General features: G+C 38.2%; 1 protein-coding gene across 2 annotated transcripts in view; it reads right to left on the bottom strand.

Moving 5' to 3' along the window:
• LOC134657439 (ABC transporter G family member 20-like) overlaps positions 1-15376 on the bottom strand; it is a 333481-nt gene extending 318105 nt beyond the window's left edge. For both annotated transcript variants that reach the window (XM_063512989.1, XM_063512988.1), the window contains exon 1: positions 15279-15376. The gene's annotated coding sequence lies outside the window, so the exon portion shown is untranslated. The remainder of the gene's footprint in view (positions 1-15278) is intronic.
• Between the last annotated feature and the right edge of the window lie 815 nt (positions 15377-16191).

The raw sequence follows: 16191 nt of genomic DNA, 5'->3' as shown, positions 1-16191 counted from the left end.
TGTAGTAATACTCATAATAAAAAAAATCGATCCAACAATCTTCCAAAATCACCTTTGTATGAAAACCCAACTCAACCCAAATACGAGGGACTACGAGGTGAGGTGGGATTTCCTGTTTATCCTCAAAGTAATGAAATGGAACTACAAACGTCCGGAACACTTATTATTATTATATACACAAACTTGTTTGCATATTATGTAAAAATAAAATGTTATCGAGGTTTGAATGTCAGTTTTGAACCTACTTACCCCATTTTACGGTACCTGCAAAGTTTTGACGCCGTCTCAAAGTTAAAGTCACTTTTCCACAGTTCACGAACACTCAATTTTCAGAAAAACGGCAAACGGTTCATTTAAAAGTAGACCTTAAGGCGACGTATTAAGAGTTAGGTTGAGGCTGCGTTGTTACTGTTGTCTTTACCTGTTGTTTTTGTGCTCATTAAGCTGGTGTAACAGCAGTATAAACCCCGTGGTTTAATTTTCTTTTAAAAAGTAGCCATTTAATTACATACAACTTCATTCATTCATTCATTAACCACGCCGGAAACTGAACCGGTTTGGAACCTCAAATTTAAACTACATTTTACAACGTACTATGGAACTACTGCCTTATCTAGTCTGTCTTCCGCCCTAGATACCTGCAATTACCAAGGCAGTGAGTAAACTGCGGGCACCCTTAAGATTAACCACACCGGAAACTGAACCGGTTTCGAACCTCAAATTTAAACTACATTTTACAACGTACTATGGAATTACTGCCTTATCTAGTCTGTACCCCGTCCTAGATACAAGCAATTACCTAGGCAGTGAGTAAGCTGCGGGCGCCCTTAACATTAAATACGCCGGAAACTGAACAGGTTTGGAACCTCTGGGGGCCTATACAAGATGACTATTGTACCTACATCCACAAACGCCAAACGGAGAATGCGTACGGTTGATCCTGCTCACGTCTCCTGATTCAACCTGTATATTCAAGATGAAATCAGCTTTACGCTAACATACGGATAACTCAGGTAGACCGCCCGTGCCCGGGCCGGGGCGTCCGACATGTCATTTTCTATGACTGTTGATCGGTGATCACGTGGTGCTTTCCATATAAAACGAAGCGCCGGAAGCTACTGCCTTCGCTTAGTAATAATCTTCTTAATAATAATCTTTCTTTGTCATAAGGCAAGACCTAGGATTAATTATCAAGTTGCCTCAGTCGGGAATCGAACGAGAATACCCTTGAACGAGAAAATACCTTGCCAACGAACTTTCTGGGAGTATAAATACATATTATGATTTTATATTACTCGAAAGTATTATAAAATGTAATATTTTATAGCGTTGTCTGGAAGAGATCGCTTTAGTGATAAGGCCGCCTATTGTTTACCTCTACTTGTGTTGCTGTTTTCTTTCTGTATTATTTTTTTCTATTGAGATGTGCAATAGAGTGACGACCCGATTCGAACAATGCTTATAAGAAGTTAGAGCGGTAACATACCGATCTGTCAGTAGTGATGGTTTTTGGTTGATAAAATGCCATTTTTGACACTGACAGATCGGTATCGTACAGCTGTGACTTCTTATCAAATCGAAGATGTTAGCCTCATTATTTTGCACAAAATCTTATGTAGGCCATTTCTTTTTATAGAACGCATCGGGGACGAGTAGAAGTGCCATTAAGGGAAGCCTTCATTTCTACGGCTGCCATACAAAGGTTTTACAAATATTTTAAGAATATGTACATCTTTCAAGCTATTGTATTTTTGTATTTTAATCGCCGTTGCCTATGGATATCTGCAACAGCAGAGGGTTCGAAAGGTCGTTGCCGGCCCTTAAGACAGGAGTACGCTCTTTTCTTAAAGGTCGGGTTTTAGGGTAAGGGTTTAAAGGTCACATCGGTCCGGAAATACCGCGAGCGACGAGCGACAGTGTATGTATGTATAAACGCCGCCGAAAACGTAATTTACTTTCTATACATCTCGCTCGTACTCGCATATTAGTGCAAACGAGATGTATACAAAGTAAATTACATTCTCGATAGCGTAAATGTCAGTTTTGACACTGTCAGTGACTCATGGTACGGGCTCTGTTTAGCTGTGCGAGGGTAGAGAAACGCACAGTTACTTAATGACAGTTGACTGCCAACCATATAAGTATGAAGATGGAAATGTCGACGTAGAGTCTATCTCTGTCTATTTTTCAACTCCATCATTTTTTGTCCCCTCTCTGTTGCAAGTCCTTCCAATGGTGTTGCAGGTGTATAGTAAGTACCGTAAAATGGGGTGAGTAAGTGCAAAACTGACATTCAAACCTCGATAACATTTTATTTTTAGATATGCAAACTGCAAAGTGTTTCGGACGTTTGTATTTTAGTTTTTATTTTATTTTGGGTAGTTCCATTTCATAACTTTGCCAATAAACAGGAAATCCCACCTCACCCCGTAGTCCCTCGTATTTGGGGTGAGTTGGGTTTTCATGCAAAGGTGATTTTAGAAGATTGTTGGATCGATTTTTTTATTATGAGTACTATAGCTCCATTTTAAATCGGAATACATTATTTTTGTAGCAGTAGCCTAAAATTCCATCTCAACCCCCTTTCATCCATTCTCTCCCCATTCATAACCCAACTCTCCCCGCGAACCCTACTCACCCCATTTTACGGTACCTTAAGTAAGTAAATATTATTTACCTATTGCACCAATAATTACCTATACATTTTACTTACATGTAAAACTACAAAGAAACATATTGGCGACGGTAGAAAAAAGTTTTGTATTACGCGACCCTATCTCTGTCTATAAGTGTCTATCAGTCAATTATGAATCCCTATTGCAAATTTCATTCCATAGCGTGACGAGCGTTCGCGTTTGCGTTATGTTTATTTTTGTATGAGATTTTGAACAGCGCGCCAAGCGGGACGTTTTACAAACTCCAAATCCCATAGAAAATGACACTTAACGCAAACGCATCACGTCACGCTATCGAATGAGATTTATTAGGGCCACTGTATTAAATTAAATTACACTAGGGGTACTGGCCCCGTATTAGACAACATGCCAATCGCTAACGCTCCGTAGCGAACGAAACGCAACTGTCACTGTCACACTAATACGGAGAGCGATAGAGAGACACAAAGCGATTCGATGGCGAAGCGCAAGCGATCGTCACCTTGGCTAGGCCGCCTGTACCTATTAAATTCATTTTCACCTCAGCAGCTCGAACTAGGGTACTTTGCTACTTAAAAACAGTGAGCAAAATCGCATTTTGCTCACTGAGAGACAAAATGAGCAAAATGCGATTTTGCTCACTGTTTTTAAGTAGCAAAGTACCCTTGTTCGATCTGCTGAGGTGAAAATTTAATTGTTGGTATATATTAAGAAAACATGAGTGAATAGAGGTAAATAATGAAGAAGGAATACATTTTTCGGGTTCTCTAATATGTTCTCACTGCTGAGGTGAAAAGTTTTGTGAACTACACGAGATCAAAGTTATTTACATCTCGTGCGCTTTTGAGTCCCTTACTACGCTCAAGATTCTAAATTAGATTCACTCGCTACGCTCGTGAATCTACTATAGAATCTTTCACTTGCACGGGACTCAAAATAAGCACTCGAAGAAATATCAAACTTTGATCTCTTGTTGTACAAATAACTATTGTTTGATCTCAAATCTCTATGGCCATAAGACCGTTTTGATCACTCCAATTTCCAAGGTCTCGAGGGCCATCTGGATCTATTGCCTCTTGATTCCGTTTTTATTCTTGTGTTACTGAACCGCGCCACGGTCTATAAAACAATACAGTTATTCAGCGAAGCCGTTTAGTTAGACACGGCAATCGTACGGGGTGCGAGGGGCAAGTGCACCCAAGCTGCATACATCGCCATTGTTACTATTGCTAATCACATTTTTTGCAATCGTAATGTGATCTAAAAAAGCGCTACGATTTTTCAAAAACACGGAGTTTTAAACTCCGAGCCTATACTGCACCTTAAGTACGACAAATTCCAACTCTTACAAAAACTTGTTTATTTCAAAAACTGCATGAATCAGAGTTGGCAACCTCCTCGAAACGGACTTAACGGACTGTTTCGAAGTTTAACGTGGAAGTTTATAAGTTACCGATTGCAACACTGCACTCTGCAGTTTTAAACTCTTAATCTCTCAAGTTCAGAACTTTTCCAATTAATTCAATTTCCTGCTGCCAATGACGCATCGCTTCGGGCTTGTAAAGTTTCCGAATGCACTAAACATGGATTTAAAACTATAAAGTTTTACAAGCAACAAATAGACTGCTTTGTACGCCCTTTTAAAACTTAGTGACGTTAACTAGTGACTAATTTCTAAAACGTCGTATGTCTTACAATTATTAACGTTGTTACGCCGTTTTTGAATGTCTGTATCGTCATCAGAGACTTTATTCTAAAATGTCGTATGTCTTAAAAGAATTAATGTTGTTACGCTCTATTGGAATTAAAATCGCTAGCGATACAAAGTTTAACTGATAGTGTTTCTTGTAAATAACAACCTACAGTGGTTCGGATAAAGTTAGAAGTCGAGTGGAGACACTTCACGACTGTTATATTCATTCATATTCATATTCATATATTTATTCATAATAATTCGTATTATATGTCACAATATTATTTACAAGAAATTATTTACAAAATAGGATTTGTAACATTTTACATAATAACATAATATAAAATTAAATTAAAATCTAAGTTTAGGTACTTATTTTGTACTCCATAAACTCATTAAAGCTATAAAAAGTGTGCTCGATAAGCCATCGTTTCAGTGGCATTTTAAAGCTAGTTAATGACGGCGCATTCGTGACATGACTCGGCAGTCGGTTGTACACAGTCGGCCCCATCACGTGGGTTAGTTTCGCTGACTTGGCTAACCTATGCTTTACACCCAAGAGTCTGTGGGCATTCCGCAAGTTACGACCGTGTACGTCAGCTCCTCTCACGTATTCATTAAGGTGGCATCGCACATAGACAGCCACTTGGTATATAACTACAGAGGGCAGAGTGAGTATCTGGAGGTCCTTAAAGTGTGGTTTTGCAGATGTACTTTGTCCTACCTGCACAATCGCTCGGACGGCTCTTTTCTGCATACGGAAGACGCGCTCCCATTCGGCAGCGCGGCCCCACAGCTCCGCACCGTATTGGAGGATCGAGTGCACAGTGGCAAAATAGCAAGACCTCACCACATCCCTGGGCACCACCCTTGCCAGGCGTCGCAGTGCGAAGCAGGCACCCGCCAGTTTGTTGCAAACTTTAATAGTGTGTGCTTCCCACTGGAGGCCCCTATCAAGTTCAATGCCCAGAAATGCGGTGCTTTGGACCTGGTCTATTCTGACACGGTCCGCGAGTACCACTAGATCCCTAGGATCTCTTCCTGCAAGATTGAAATGCAGGAAATGGGTCTTTTTTAAGTTAAGTACTAAGCCGTTCACACTGAAATACCGCGATACCTGACTAGCAACTTCATTTAGGCGCTGCTCGAGTTCATCTATAGTGGGTGCGGATACTACAACAGCGACGTCATCGGCATACATATAAGCTTCTCCCGCTGTTATTGCTTTCGGAAGGTCATTTAGAAGCAGCGAGAAAAGTATATTCGACACCGACGACCCTTGCGCAACTCCCATTGCCGTCGATATCGCTTCCGATCTCACTCGGCCCCCGTCACCTACCACTGCCTGGGACCTACCATGAAGCATATCTGTTAAGAGTGCGTGCGCTTTACCTCTTATGCCGTAGTGCCGCAGTTTGATAGCAAGCACGCTGTGGTCGGCAACATCGAACGCCTTTGACAGGTCACAGCATAACAGAGCGACCTGCCGGCCCTGTTCGCGAGCGCCCACGACACAGCGCACCAGCTCGCGCGTCATTGCGCAAGTCGAGCGGCCCGCGCGGTAGGCATATTGCCGCACAGATAGAGCGTCTGTAGCCGTAAGAAAATCCGTTAGTCGCGAGCTGAGGCCATTTTCGAACACCTTAGCCACCGCTGGAATTATGGAGACGGGTCTGTATCCATCAATGTTTTCTCTTTTTCCTTTTCCCTTAAACACAGGCGAAATTTTACTAGTTTTAAGGGATGAGGGATAGACTCCTTCGAAAATGCATTGATTATACAAATCCGCCAGCACAGGTGATAGGGGAGCGGCAGCGATATATATAAGCTCCATAGAAATATCGTATAGATCTTTAGTGGCTTTGTGTGGGATGTTTTTGGTGATTATTCGAAATACCTCAGCTACAGAGAACGGACTGAAGAGCAGGCTACAATCGGCCGGCGCGCGGGCAAGGCTCAGCGCGGCGCGCACTTGCAGCAGATCGGCGCTCGGCGCTCCACATGCCGCCGCCGCGGACGCAAACCGTTTGTTCATGGCACTCGCAGCGTCCTGTTTCGATGTAAAACTGGTCCCATCTGAGTCTACGACAACATCAAAAAAATCTGCCAGAGGGCGTGAGGTTCTGCCCCGTTCCTTATTTACAATTTGCCACATGGATTTGGAGGCACTTTGGCTCTTTTTTATAGTATTTTTATAATGGTCGTATTTTGTCTGCCTAACGAGCTCGTTATACCTCTTATGTGTATTGTCGATTATTTGTTTTAGGTGTTCATTATTTGGAAACACATTGCCAATTTTAATAATGTCGAATAAAAATAGTTTTAAATTGAAAATGTCATCTGATACCCAAGATTGATTCTTACGATTATACAATTTAAATGGAAAACAAATGTCAAAGTGATATTTAATAATATTTATAGTGGATGACGCCATCTGCGCAGCCGTGTGTCCACGGCGATTCCACAAATCGTTCCAGTTTATACTGTATAATGCTTCTATGAAGGAAGTTCGGTTCGCATGAGTAAATGCGCGTGCCAGCCGCGCCGGCGCCGGTGGCGCGCGAGCCTGGTACGTCACCTCACAGCGCACCGCGAGATGATCACTAATGTTTGTGGTCACAGGAGATGCATGCGTTACACCGGGCTGGCAGTTAGTATATACATGGTCTAAACACGTAGCCGAATGACTGCTAATCCTAGTATAAAAATCTACGATGCATCTAAAATTGTATACAGCTAGTAAATCAATCAAATTATTCCTAGAAGAGTCATCATTTAAAAAATCAATATTCATGTCGCCTACAATAATGCAATCTTTATCATATTCTGTGATCTTAGCGAGCACACTTTCTAAGCGAGTCATAAATTCATTGGCGGTTATACTATTTGTCCGATAAATACACACAACAATTAGATTTAGGTCTAGTAATTCTATCGCGGATATTTCGCAATACAATTCGTTTGACAGTTGCTGTATGTCTCTTATTTCGACCGCCTTGACGGAATTTTTAACAAAAATGCACGAACCACCGTGAATAGCTTGTTTTCTACAAAAATGCGATATTAAACAATAGCCATCCAAATGTATGCATGCAATTTTATCATCCGTCAGCCAATGCTCCGTAAAAGCCACTATGTCACTATTTAGGTCAGTCTTCAATAGCACTTCCAACCTCTCCGTCTTATTGTTAAGAGATTGGACGTTTTGTTGACAAATCACAATCTTACGTGTTAGCGGTGCGTCATTCATTAGATTGATTTTTGATTGAAATTACCTACTAGAATAGATGACTACGATTCGGAAAATACGAAGCACATTTCGACCTTGATTTTAGGTGCTCGTAACATTGCTGATCATGCCACATCATCACATCAGACCACTAAAAAAATTGTTTCTGTAGTTTTGCATGGTGTGGTAAGTAGAGTTAGACCAAACTGACAGCCATAATCGAATTTTAAGATACTTACGTCAAATATTAGATATCGAAACGATATGGATTGGATATGTCAGTGTCCAACAAGTGTCAAAAGTGACGTTTCTTCAAACAAAAACGTCATTTTTGACACTTGTTGCATCCATAGCGTTTCGATATCTAATATTTAACGTATCTTAAAGTTCGAATATGTCTGTCAGTTGGCAGCAGCAATTTTGATAGCCCAGACGGTGCCGGTGTTAATTAAACTTCATATTTTCATAGAAGTTTGACGTTTTAAATAACACTTGCTTCGTCTGGGATATCACAATCAGTCAACTTATTAGTTTGGTCTAACTCTAGTAGATTTACTGTCAGAAAATTCCCCAAGATGAAAATTACATTATTTGTAAGTATGTAAAAGTATGTAAGTAATGTTTTGCCTCAATTTCATGTAGGTACTTACCTAATAAAGAGGTCGAAAAATGTTAATACGAATTTAAAAATGCATACGAACATTGCATATAATAAAAATGTCGCAAAAAAATCTCGAAACAATGAAACGTAACGTACTTGAATCTTTGTGAATATTGCAAAAACCCGCATTTTCCACAAGAAGGTAACTTGCGTCACCGCAAATGACAATGCATTGGCGTAGTTAATGCAACTACTAATTTATTTGAGCAAATAACTGGTTATAACCAGCCTTTTGTATGCTGCCTTTAACGTCCTGCCAAACAGTAATATCCTGTTGGTTTAGCTAATGGGTTTTATCTCTGTACTTGGCCCTGAAAATTTATGCGCAAAGTGAGGAAACTAAAAGACATAACTTCTGTCTTCTTCTTCTTTTAAAATATGTCTTCTATTCGTGATGATTTCGCTATTTATCAAACGTGAGCTCGTAAAGCATGGCCTTGTTCGGTTATCTGAACACTTCCATGTCAGTTTACTGAATTAAAAAGCTAAATATACTAAAACAACATTGTTGCGAACAAAAAATCTCGAGAGAACTTCGCCATTTTGAAGTTCAACCGGAACCCCAACACACACATAAACAACCAACCACCACCAACCAACCAGTCAAAATAATTCACAAATCTGGCACTGTCTATAAGTGACTAGAGAATGATCTGTGGAATTACTTATGTCAATCTTTTGTTAATACGTAATGCTTAATATATAGTGCGTCAAAAGACTGTCACATTTCAAACATAGACATAGAGAATCATACTATCTTTGTCTTACACTAGTACTAGCACCCAAAAGAAGAGGATGAGTATAGTTTTGTTTGTTCCTATTTACTGACAAATTGGTTTGACCAGCTATATCTTACGTACCATAAAGGTTCAATATATATTATATCCTGTTTTCGAGTAGTAAATTCCTTGACATATACTTTACTCGCTAGGGAATTACCAGAGCAAAACACACGCGAACTTTTCCATCAAACATTGGCACAGTCTTAACGAAGGTCGCCAACTTTCTAGACATTTCGTTATTTTCGTTCAACACATGGGTTAACTACGACATGTCATGATTAATAAAAGTAATATAAGTTTCTATATCAATGATTACAAGCAAACAAACCTTTCAAAAATTACAGAAATTTGGCGTATACCTATTTGTCTACAGATATATTTCTGTCAAGCACATCCACAGATATAGAATGACTTTGGATTGGCGTTATCTACAACGATTGTCATCTTGGCTAGGCTCCCAGGCCCCGTAGACAACATGCCAATCGCTAACGCTTCGTAGCGATCGGAACGCAACTGTCACCGTCGTCTAATATGGAAGAGTGACAGAGAGACACAAAGCGATTCGATGGCGAAGTGCATGCGATCGTCACCTACTTGGGTAGGCTCCCTGTTGTGACATGATTCATGTTTATATCAAATCATCTTCAATTGCAGTTGCGTGCATGCACTTTGCAAACAAAGAAATAGTTTCAGACCTAAACGTTTTTTCCTACATGATGATTCATATTATTTCAGGGGCAGTTCAAAGATGGCAAGAATATTCCGGTATCTAATATAATACCTACATCAAATTAGTGGATTTACGTTATAAACTTTTATTTAGCTTCACTCCATATACAATATTTAGGTACCTACTTACATTTGATTCAAATCTTGTATTTTAATTTAACCACTTCTCGGTGTCTAATCGAATTGAAATCTGTACTTCCGTAATTCATATAAATGAATGCAATAAAATGATAACATGGAGCTGATCTTATTTATGATGCAGTCGAAAGGTAGCCTAACGAACTTCTAGATGGAAACACACAAACACGTTGAGTTCTGGGGCCTTACATGATGTCTTATTGCGATTCTGTTTAGGGCCCAAACTGAATTGCTAAGGGACGGAGTTATGCGACTTATGTAGCTCCATCCTTTAGCAATTCAGTTTAGGTCATAGAGAAATATAGTAAGACAAGAGTGCTCACTCTATACATCAGTTTTGATACCAAAAAGACTATTAATTTCAGTGTCTACATCTAGCATCGAGTAGCGGAACTATCAGTACTGCTACTTAACAATAGATGTAGCACCGACCGGAAAGTCTTATGTTGTTGAGCATAAGACTTTCCGGTCGACCAAACTGATGTATGGAGTGAGCAATCTATGTATTGTTTTCTCTACGGTTTACGTCCTAAACAGAATCGCAATAAGACATGATGGTAACGGCCCTAGTTCAGGCACACTAGAAAAATCTCGTGGAGTACTTAATAGACATTATAGACATGCAAATTAGAGGAAGCACAATCAGCAAAAAAATGTATCTAATAAATTGCCAGTAACATGTTTTTTATTATTCTTTCAATGTAACTTTTATTTCAATTATACTGGTTTTAACTACTTTATAATTGATTTTTGTTAGAATTTTATTCTTAGATCTAATTTAGGGTTTACTAAGAACCTTATGATTATGACGCACAAGGAAGTCATTAGATTTCTTATTAAATCCGGATGAGCTAACGGATCATAAGAAATTAATGTCACCAATTATAATGGAGTTAAAAACGTCTCATTAACAATTGTCACGTTTTAAGTTCAAGGTATGAAATGTATAAATTGAAATTGATTTTTTGTCACGTGTGTAACATAATTTACATAATAATCATAACAAGCTAACGTTGCCCGTATGAAACGGCGAGAAAATATATTAGGAGATCAATCCTGCGCGCCTACATTTTTCAAATTTGCCGCCTCTTTCTACTGAAAAAGCTGACTTGTCAGAGTGTATATTATTATTCCCCTCATCTGGCATAATACCGTTTGTCAGAAATACATTTCGCATAACATGTATCGCAGAAACACTTTTAGTCGAATGATAATTTTGCATAACTATTACTTGGCATTACAATTTACTACGCATACAATACATTTTGCAGAATACCATTAAGCAGAAGATTACTGTTGCCGACTTTCATTTAGCATAATTTGATGTACCATAACCATCCTGCAGCATACCCTTATTATGGCATAATGATTTTTTCTGCTAGCAGAAAAGTGGGTTAAGTTAAGTAAGAACTGCGACCCCAACAAAATTGGACGTGTGCCAGAAAAGAAGGTTAGGTTATGTTAGAATTGAGACCTCCAACAAAAAATAATGGCTGTCAGAAAAATAGGTTAGGTTAGGTTAGAGCTGCGACCTCATACAAAAAGGAATGGCTACCAGAAAAGTAAGATTAACTGCCATAAAAACAGATTATGTTAGAGCATACTAGGTACTGCAGCACATTGGTACGTCAATTAAAACCATTTATAACATCACCTTTAATTAAACTTGATAGCTTTATGCCACCAAAATAGTATGCAATACATTTATCTGCGAAATCAATATTCGTTTAAAATACTATTATCATCAACGTTTATCATCAACAGTATGGCAAAATATGGTTCTGGATTATAAAACTCTGCCAAGTGATTGTATGCTAAATGAAACTATGCGAAAGGTAATTCTGCGAAACGACATTTCTGCCAAGTAACATTATGCAATACAAATATATGTCAAAAAACTTTCTGCAACACATTAGTAACTCTATTATTTAACCCCAGGCTTTATGAGCAAGTAGACCTCGCAACTCGCAAGTCCAAATCCGCCATTTTGAAAAAACCGAGGCAATACAACTATTCATTTAATTATCAAACCTGTTCAGTGATCACGAATCGATTAAGAAATAGGACTTGTAGAAGAGAACAGCTGAATAGAAATACTTACTAAAGTATTTTTGCCCAACTTTGGGAACAAATCAAATTATTTTAATAAATATTTTGATTTGTTTTTTAAGTAGTCACACTACTACATATAAATTATAAACTGAAATAGATGTCATATAATTAAAGAAAAAGTGACGAAGCCCTCCAGTGGTGAAGGCCGGATTTTTGCCCAAACTAAAACAAAGACGATGCGCTCGTGTTTCGCGCTGGCTCGGTCAATTAAATTGGGAAACTAGGAATACAAGTCAGTCGTTAAAGTTAGTTGGCATATTCGGGTCCAGCCTGTGTATAAATTGTATAATTATACACTTTACTAACAATTATAGTTCGTTTTTTTTAGCATTAGAAAGAAGGTAAGCGATCTTGTCATGTCTTTTAAATGAAAAACGCTTTTTATAAATCAGTAACTTATGAAAGCAGAAGAATATAAATGGTCGTATTCGATTCATAATTGTTACATATTTGCCGTGACTTATTTTTAAAACATGTTTTTCAATTAAAAGACACATCAAGATTGTTTACCTTTTACCTACCTATACCATTGGCATTTCCTTGAAATTGTAGGCATTACTTTACTATCTACCTATTTAGATGAGTTATTATAAAATGTCATATTATAATATTCATCTTTTGTCTGTTACGACCTTTTCAATATTATAGGGCGTAATTACCTACACTAATTTATAACCTTTTATGATCGAACTTGTTCAAGTAATTATAGAAGATTGCAGAAATAATTATGAATGTAATTAAAATTCTTACATAGTCATGTACTTATTGCAGAATGTCATATGTTGCTACAATTGTAATTATACTAGTTATCACATTAAAGCCATTAAAGGTAACGTTTGGATGTCACCTGCAGCGTTTGTTCGAATGGAATCTTCATTCAAGTAATGAAATGAACTATATTCGTTCTCCAAGAATCATCTCCCTTGTCCCGGCATTTTGCCACGGCTCATGGGAGCCGGGGGTCCGCTTGGCAACTATGTCTAACTAACTTCGTTCTCCAACAAATTTTAGACAAATATGGACATTTCACTTACCCGGGTGTAATGTCCGATAACTGATATTATGTTGTTCAGTATCCACTCTTTCACATTACAATCTTTTTTATGTTAATAACGTTACACAAAATCATAAATTTCTTTATTGCAAGAATAATTATGATACATTCACAGAGTTTACAATATTTTATAAGAACACATACAATCTACCCATCTATAGTCTGTCAAGCCATTTCCGTCAGTAGAAAAAAGCGGCAAGTTCAAAAAATGTAGGCGCAGAGAGTAATCGTCCCATAGAAAATTTGATTTCGCGCCTTTTGCTACTGACAAAGTTGACCAGCTATATTTGTGTTGTTCAATGTGCACTCTTTCTCAACACAGCCGGCAGCCGTTTAACTGCCTTCTCAATTTGACAAATCATCTTATAGCTTAATTAAGTGACTAATAATTACTAAGGCGCATATACTATAAATGTCTCAAAACATGTGCAATGGCACGTTCGCTCGGTTTTCAGGTTATAAAACCAATCAACTGGTTTATCCGATCAGCTGTTAATGACAATTGTGTTAATGACGGCGACGTGTCATGGTCGATTGGTCAGTGTCATCAACTATGACCTTCGAACCTAGTTATATTAACTTATTGATTAAGACGAAACAGGAGCTGAGATTTAAATATTTTAGGTAGGTAAATATACCCGTTTCGCTAACGGAAGCGGCTCCTAAAACTAGTGCGATAAGGACAAGGTGAAAAATCCTGCGTAAAAATCTCAAAAATCGAGGTTTCGTACTGATTGTTTCCTCCTCCAAAACTTAACCAATCGTAACCAAATTTGGAAATCTAAGTGATTATGAAATTATCTGTGTCGGACCGTTTTGCTTCAAAACCCACGGAGGAAACAGTCGAGTACGTTTGTATGGAGAAATGACCACTCCTGTTGCCTCTTAAGTGACCTGCCGACATATGATAGAGTTATCCACGTGACTATATGCAACCGTCAGAACCCTTAGTGTAAAATTCATTCGATAGCGTGACGAGCGTTCCTGTTTGAGTTGTCTTTGTATAGGATTTTGAACAGCGCACCAAGCGGAGCGTTTTGGAAACTATAAATTCCCATACATAATGACACTTAACGCAAACGCGTGCGTCACGTCACGCTGTCGAATGAAATTTACACTAGAACCCGTACCATGAGTCACTGACAGTGTCAAAACTGACATTACGCTATCGAGAACGTAATTTACTTTCTATACATCTCGTTCGCACTATATGCGAGTACGAGCGAGATGTATAGAAAGTAAATTACGTTCTCGATAGCGTTTATGTCAGTGCCAAACTGATGGTAGCCGTGTAGGGGTACAGAAACACAGTCATTATGTCATTTATGACTAATACACTAGTATACTCAGCAACCCCCATATAGCAATTAAATTTCAACGAAATCGTTACGGCCGTTTCCGAGATCCCACAAATATATATAATATACAAGAATTGCTCGTTTAAATGTATAAGATAAGATAAATATGAGAACATTGTCCTTGAACATGAATACAAGTTTATAAACGGTTACATTAACTATAGCCTTAACCTTTGTCAGACACCTTATAGCTATACAAATAAAGTTCTTATTCGCTTGGCAAGGTGAGGAGAAAAACATCGCAACCTTCAGGCTTCTAAGAGGCACCTTCCGTAATAACATAACAATTTTACATTTATCATACACGATTTCCATATGTAGTTCGTTTTTTTAGCATTAGAAATAAGATAAACTATCTTGACGTGTCTTTTTATTGAAAAACACGTTTTAAAAATAAATAATGGCAAATATTTACATATTATGAATCTAATACGATCATTTATATCCTTCTGCTTTCATAAGTAATAGTTACTGACTTTTTAAAAGCGTTTTTCAATTAAAAGACGTCAAGATCGCTTACCGTCTTTCTAATGCAAAAAAAAGAACTATAGTAACTAAGTTCTAGTTCTTAACAAGCAGAAATGTCTGCAGACGATGCTTTTCAATATTCCCCGTGACCCATATGGTGGAAAGATTTGCTGACAATGGATGAGGTCTTGGTGGCTCAGATAAGATGGCTGAGATGAGAGAGTATCGATCCAGAGGCCGTCAGTTCAAGTCTCACCAAAGACAGTAATTTTTCCACTTTTCAATTTATTTTAAGCTTAGTAACTATGTTTAAGTTTATGAAAACAAACACACCTTCGTATCACGTACCACCACCACTTTCGTAGTACGAAAGTTTTGAAATTTGTAAAAGAGCACGTACCTTAAAACAGCGTTGATGGAATGATGATCTGATGAAGGCTATGGGAGTCCGTTGGGTGAGGAACCGATTTGATGACCCTCAGAGGCTTGGGTCTACTGGGACGTCAATCTGCAAATAAACAAAAAGATATAGCGTTCATTCAGATTAAATTTTTAATGTTTTACAGGTAGTATTTTTCACGGTGGTGATGAAAAATTTTGTAAAAATTTTTACTCGGTAAACAAGTTTTACTTTGTTTAACCCTCGTGCCTTGAAATCCTTACAAAGTTCAAGATTCCGCTTTCCGACCCACTTTGTGTCACTGTGTGTCGAGTTCGAGTCATATAACAAATCAAGTCAAGATTTTAAAAGTTCGAACATGCCTCCAAGATTGTTTCTAAGTAATTAATACCTACAACAACAAAGCATTTATCACAATGCATGTGACACGTAAGAAACTGAACAATGAGAAGTAAAGGTTACCTAAATGCTTCGTATTATGTCTTTAGTTGGTTTGCGGACAACCTTACTAATATTATAAATGCGAAAGTCTGTCTGCCTGTTTGTTACCTCTTCCCGCTTAAACCGCTGAACCGATTTAGATGAAATTCGGTATGGAGATAGTTTTAGGCCTGAAGTAGGACATGATACGAGTAGTTTTTATCAATTGTCATCATTTTTACACGCAGACAGAAGAAAAACGCGGGCAGAAGTTCGTGTTGAATAAATGTGGCCTCCACCCGAGATTTCATCCGAGAAGTAGTCGTAAGGGGGCGTTTTTTTTTTGTAGTCCGCTACACTTTTTTTTTCAAATTTGGGATTTTTTATGTTATTTCTATTCAGAATCACGAGCTCTTTCTATCCTAATAGGAGAAAAAAAATGTCCCAAAATTTCTATACATTTTTCGATCTTTCCATTCCGCGACCGCCATAC

This window comes from Cydia amplana, chromosome 20 (assembly GCF_948474715.1).
Source record: "Cydia amplana chromosome 20, ilCydAmpl1.1, whole genome shotgun sequence".
NCBI lineage: Eukaryota > Metazoa > Arthropoda > Insecta > Lepidoptera > Tortricidae > Cydia > Cydia amplana.
The sequence above is the reverse complement of the archived record's forward strand: the minus strand, read 5'-3'. Positions and strand labels throughout refer to the sequence as shown.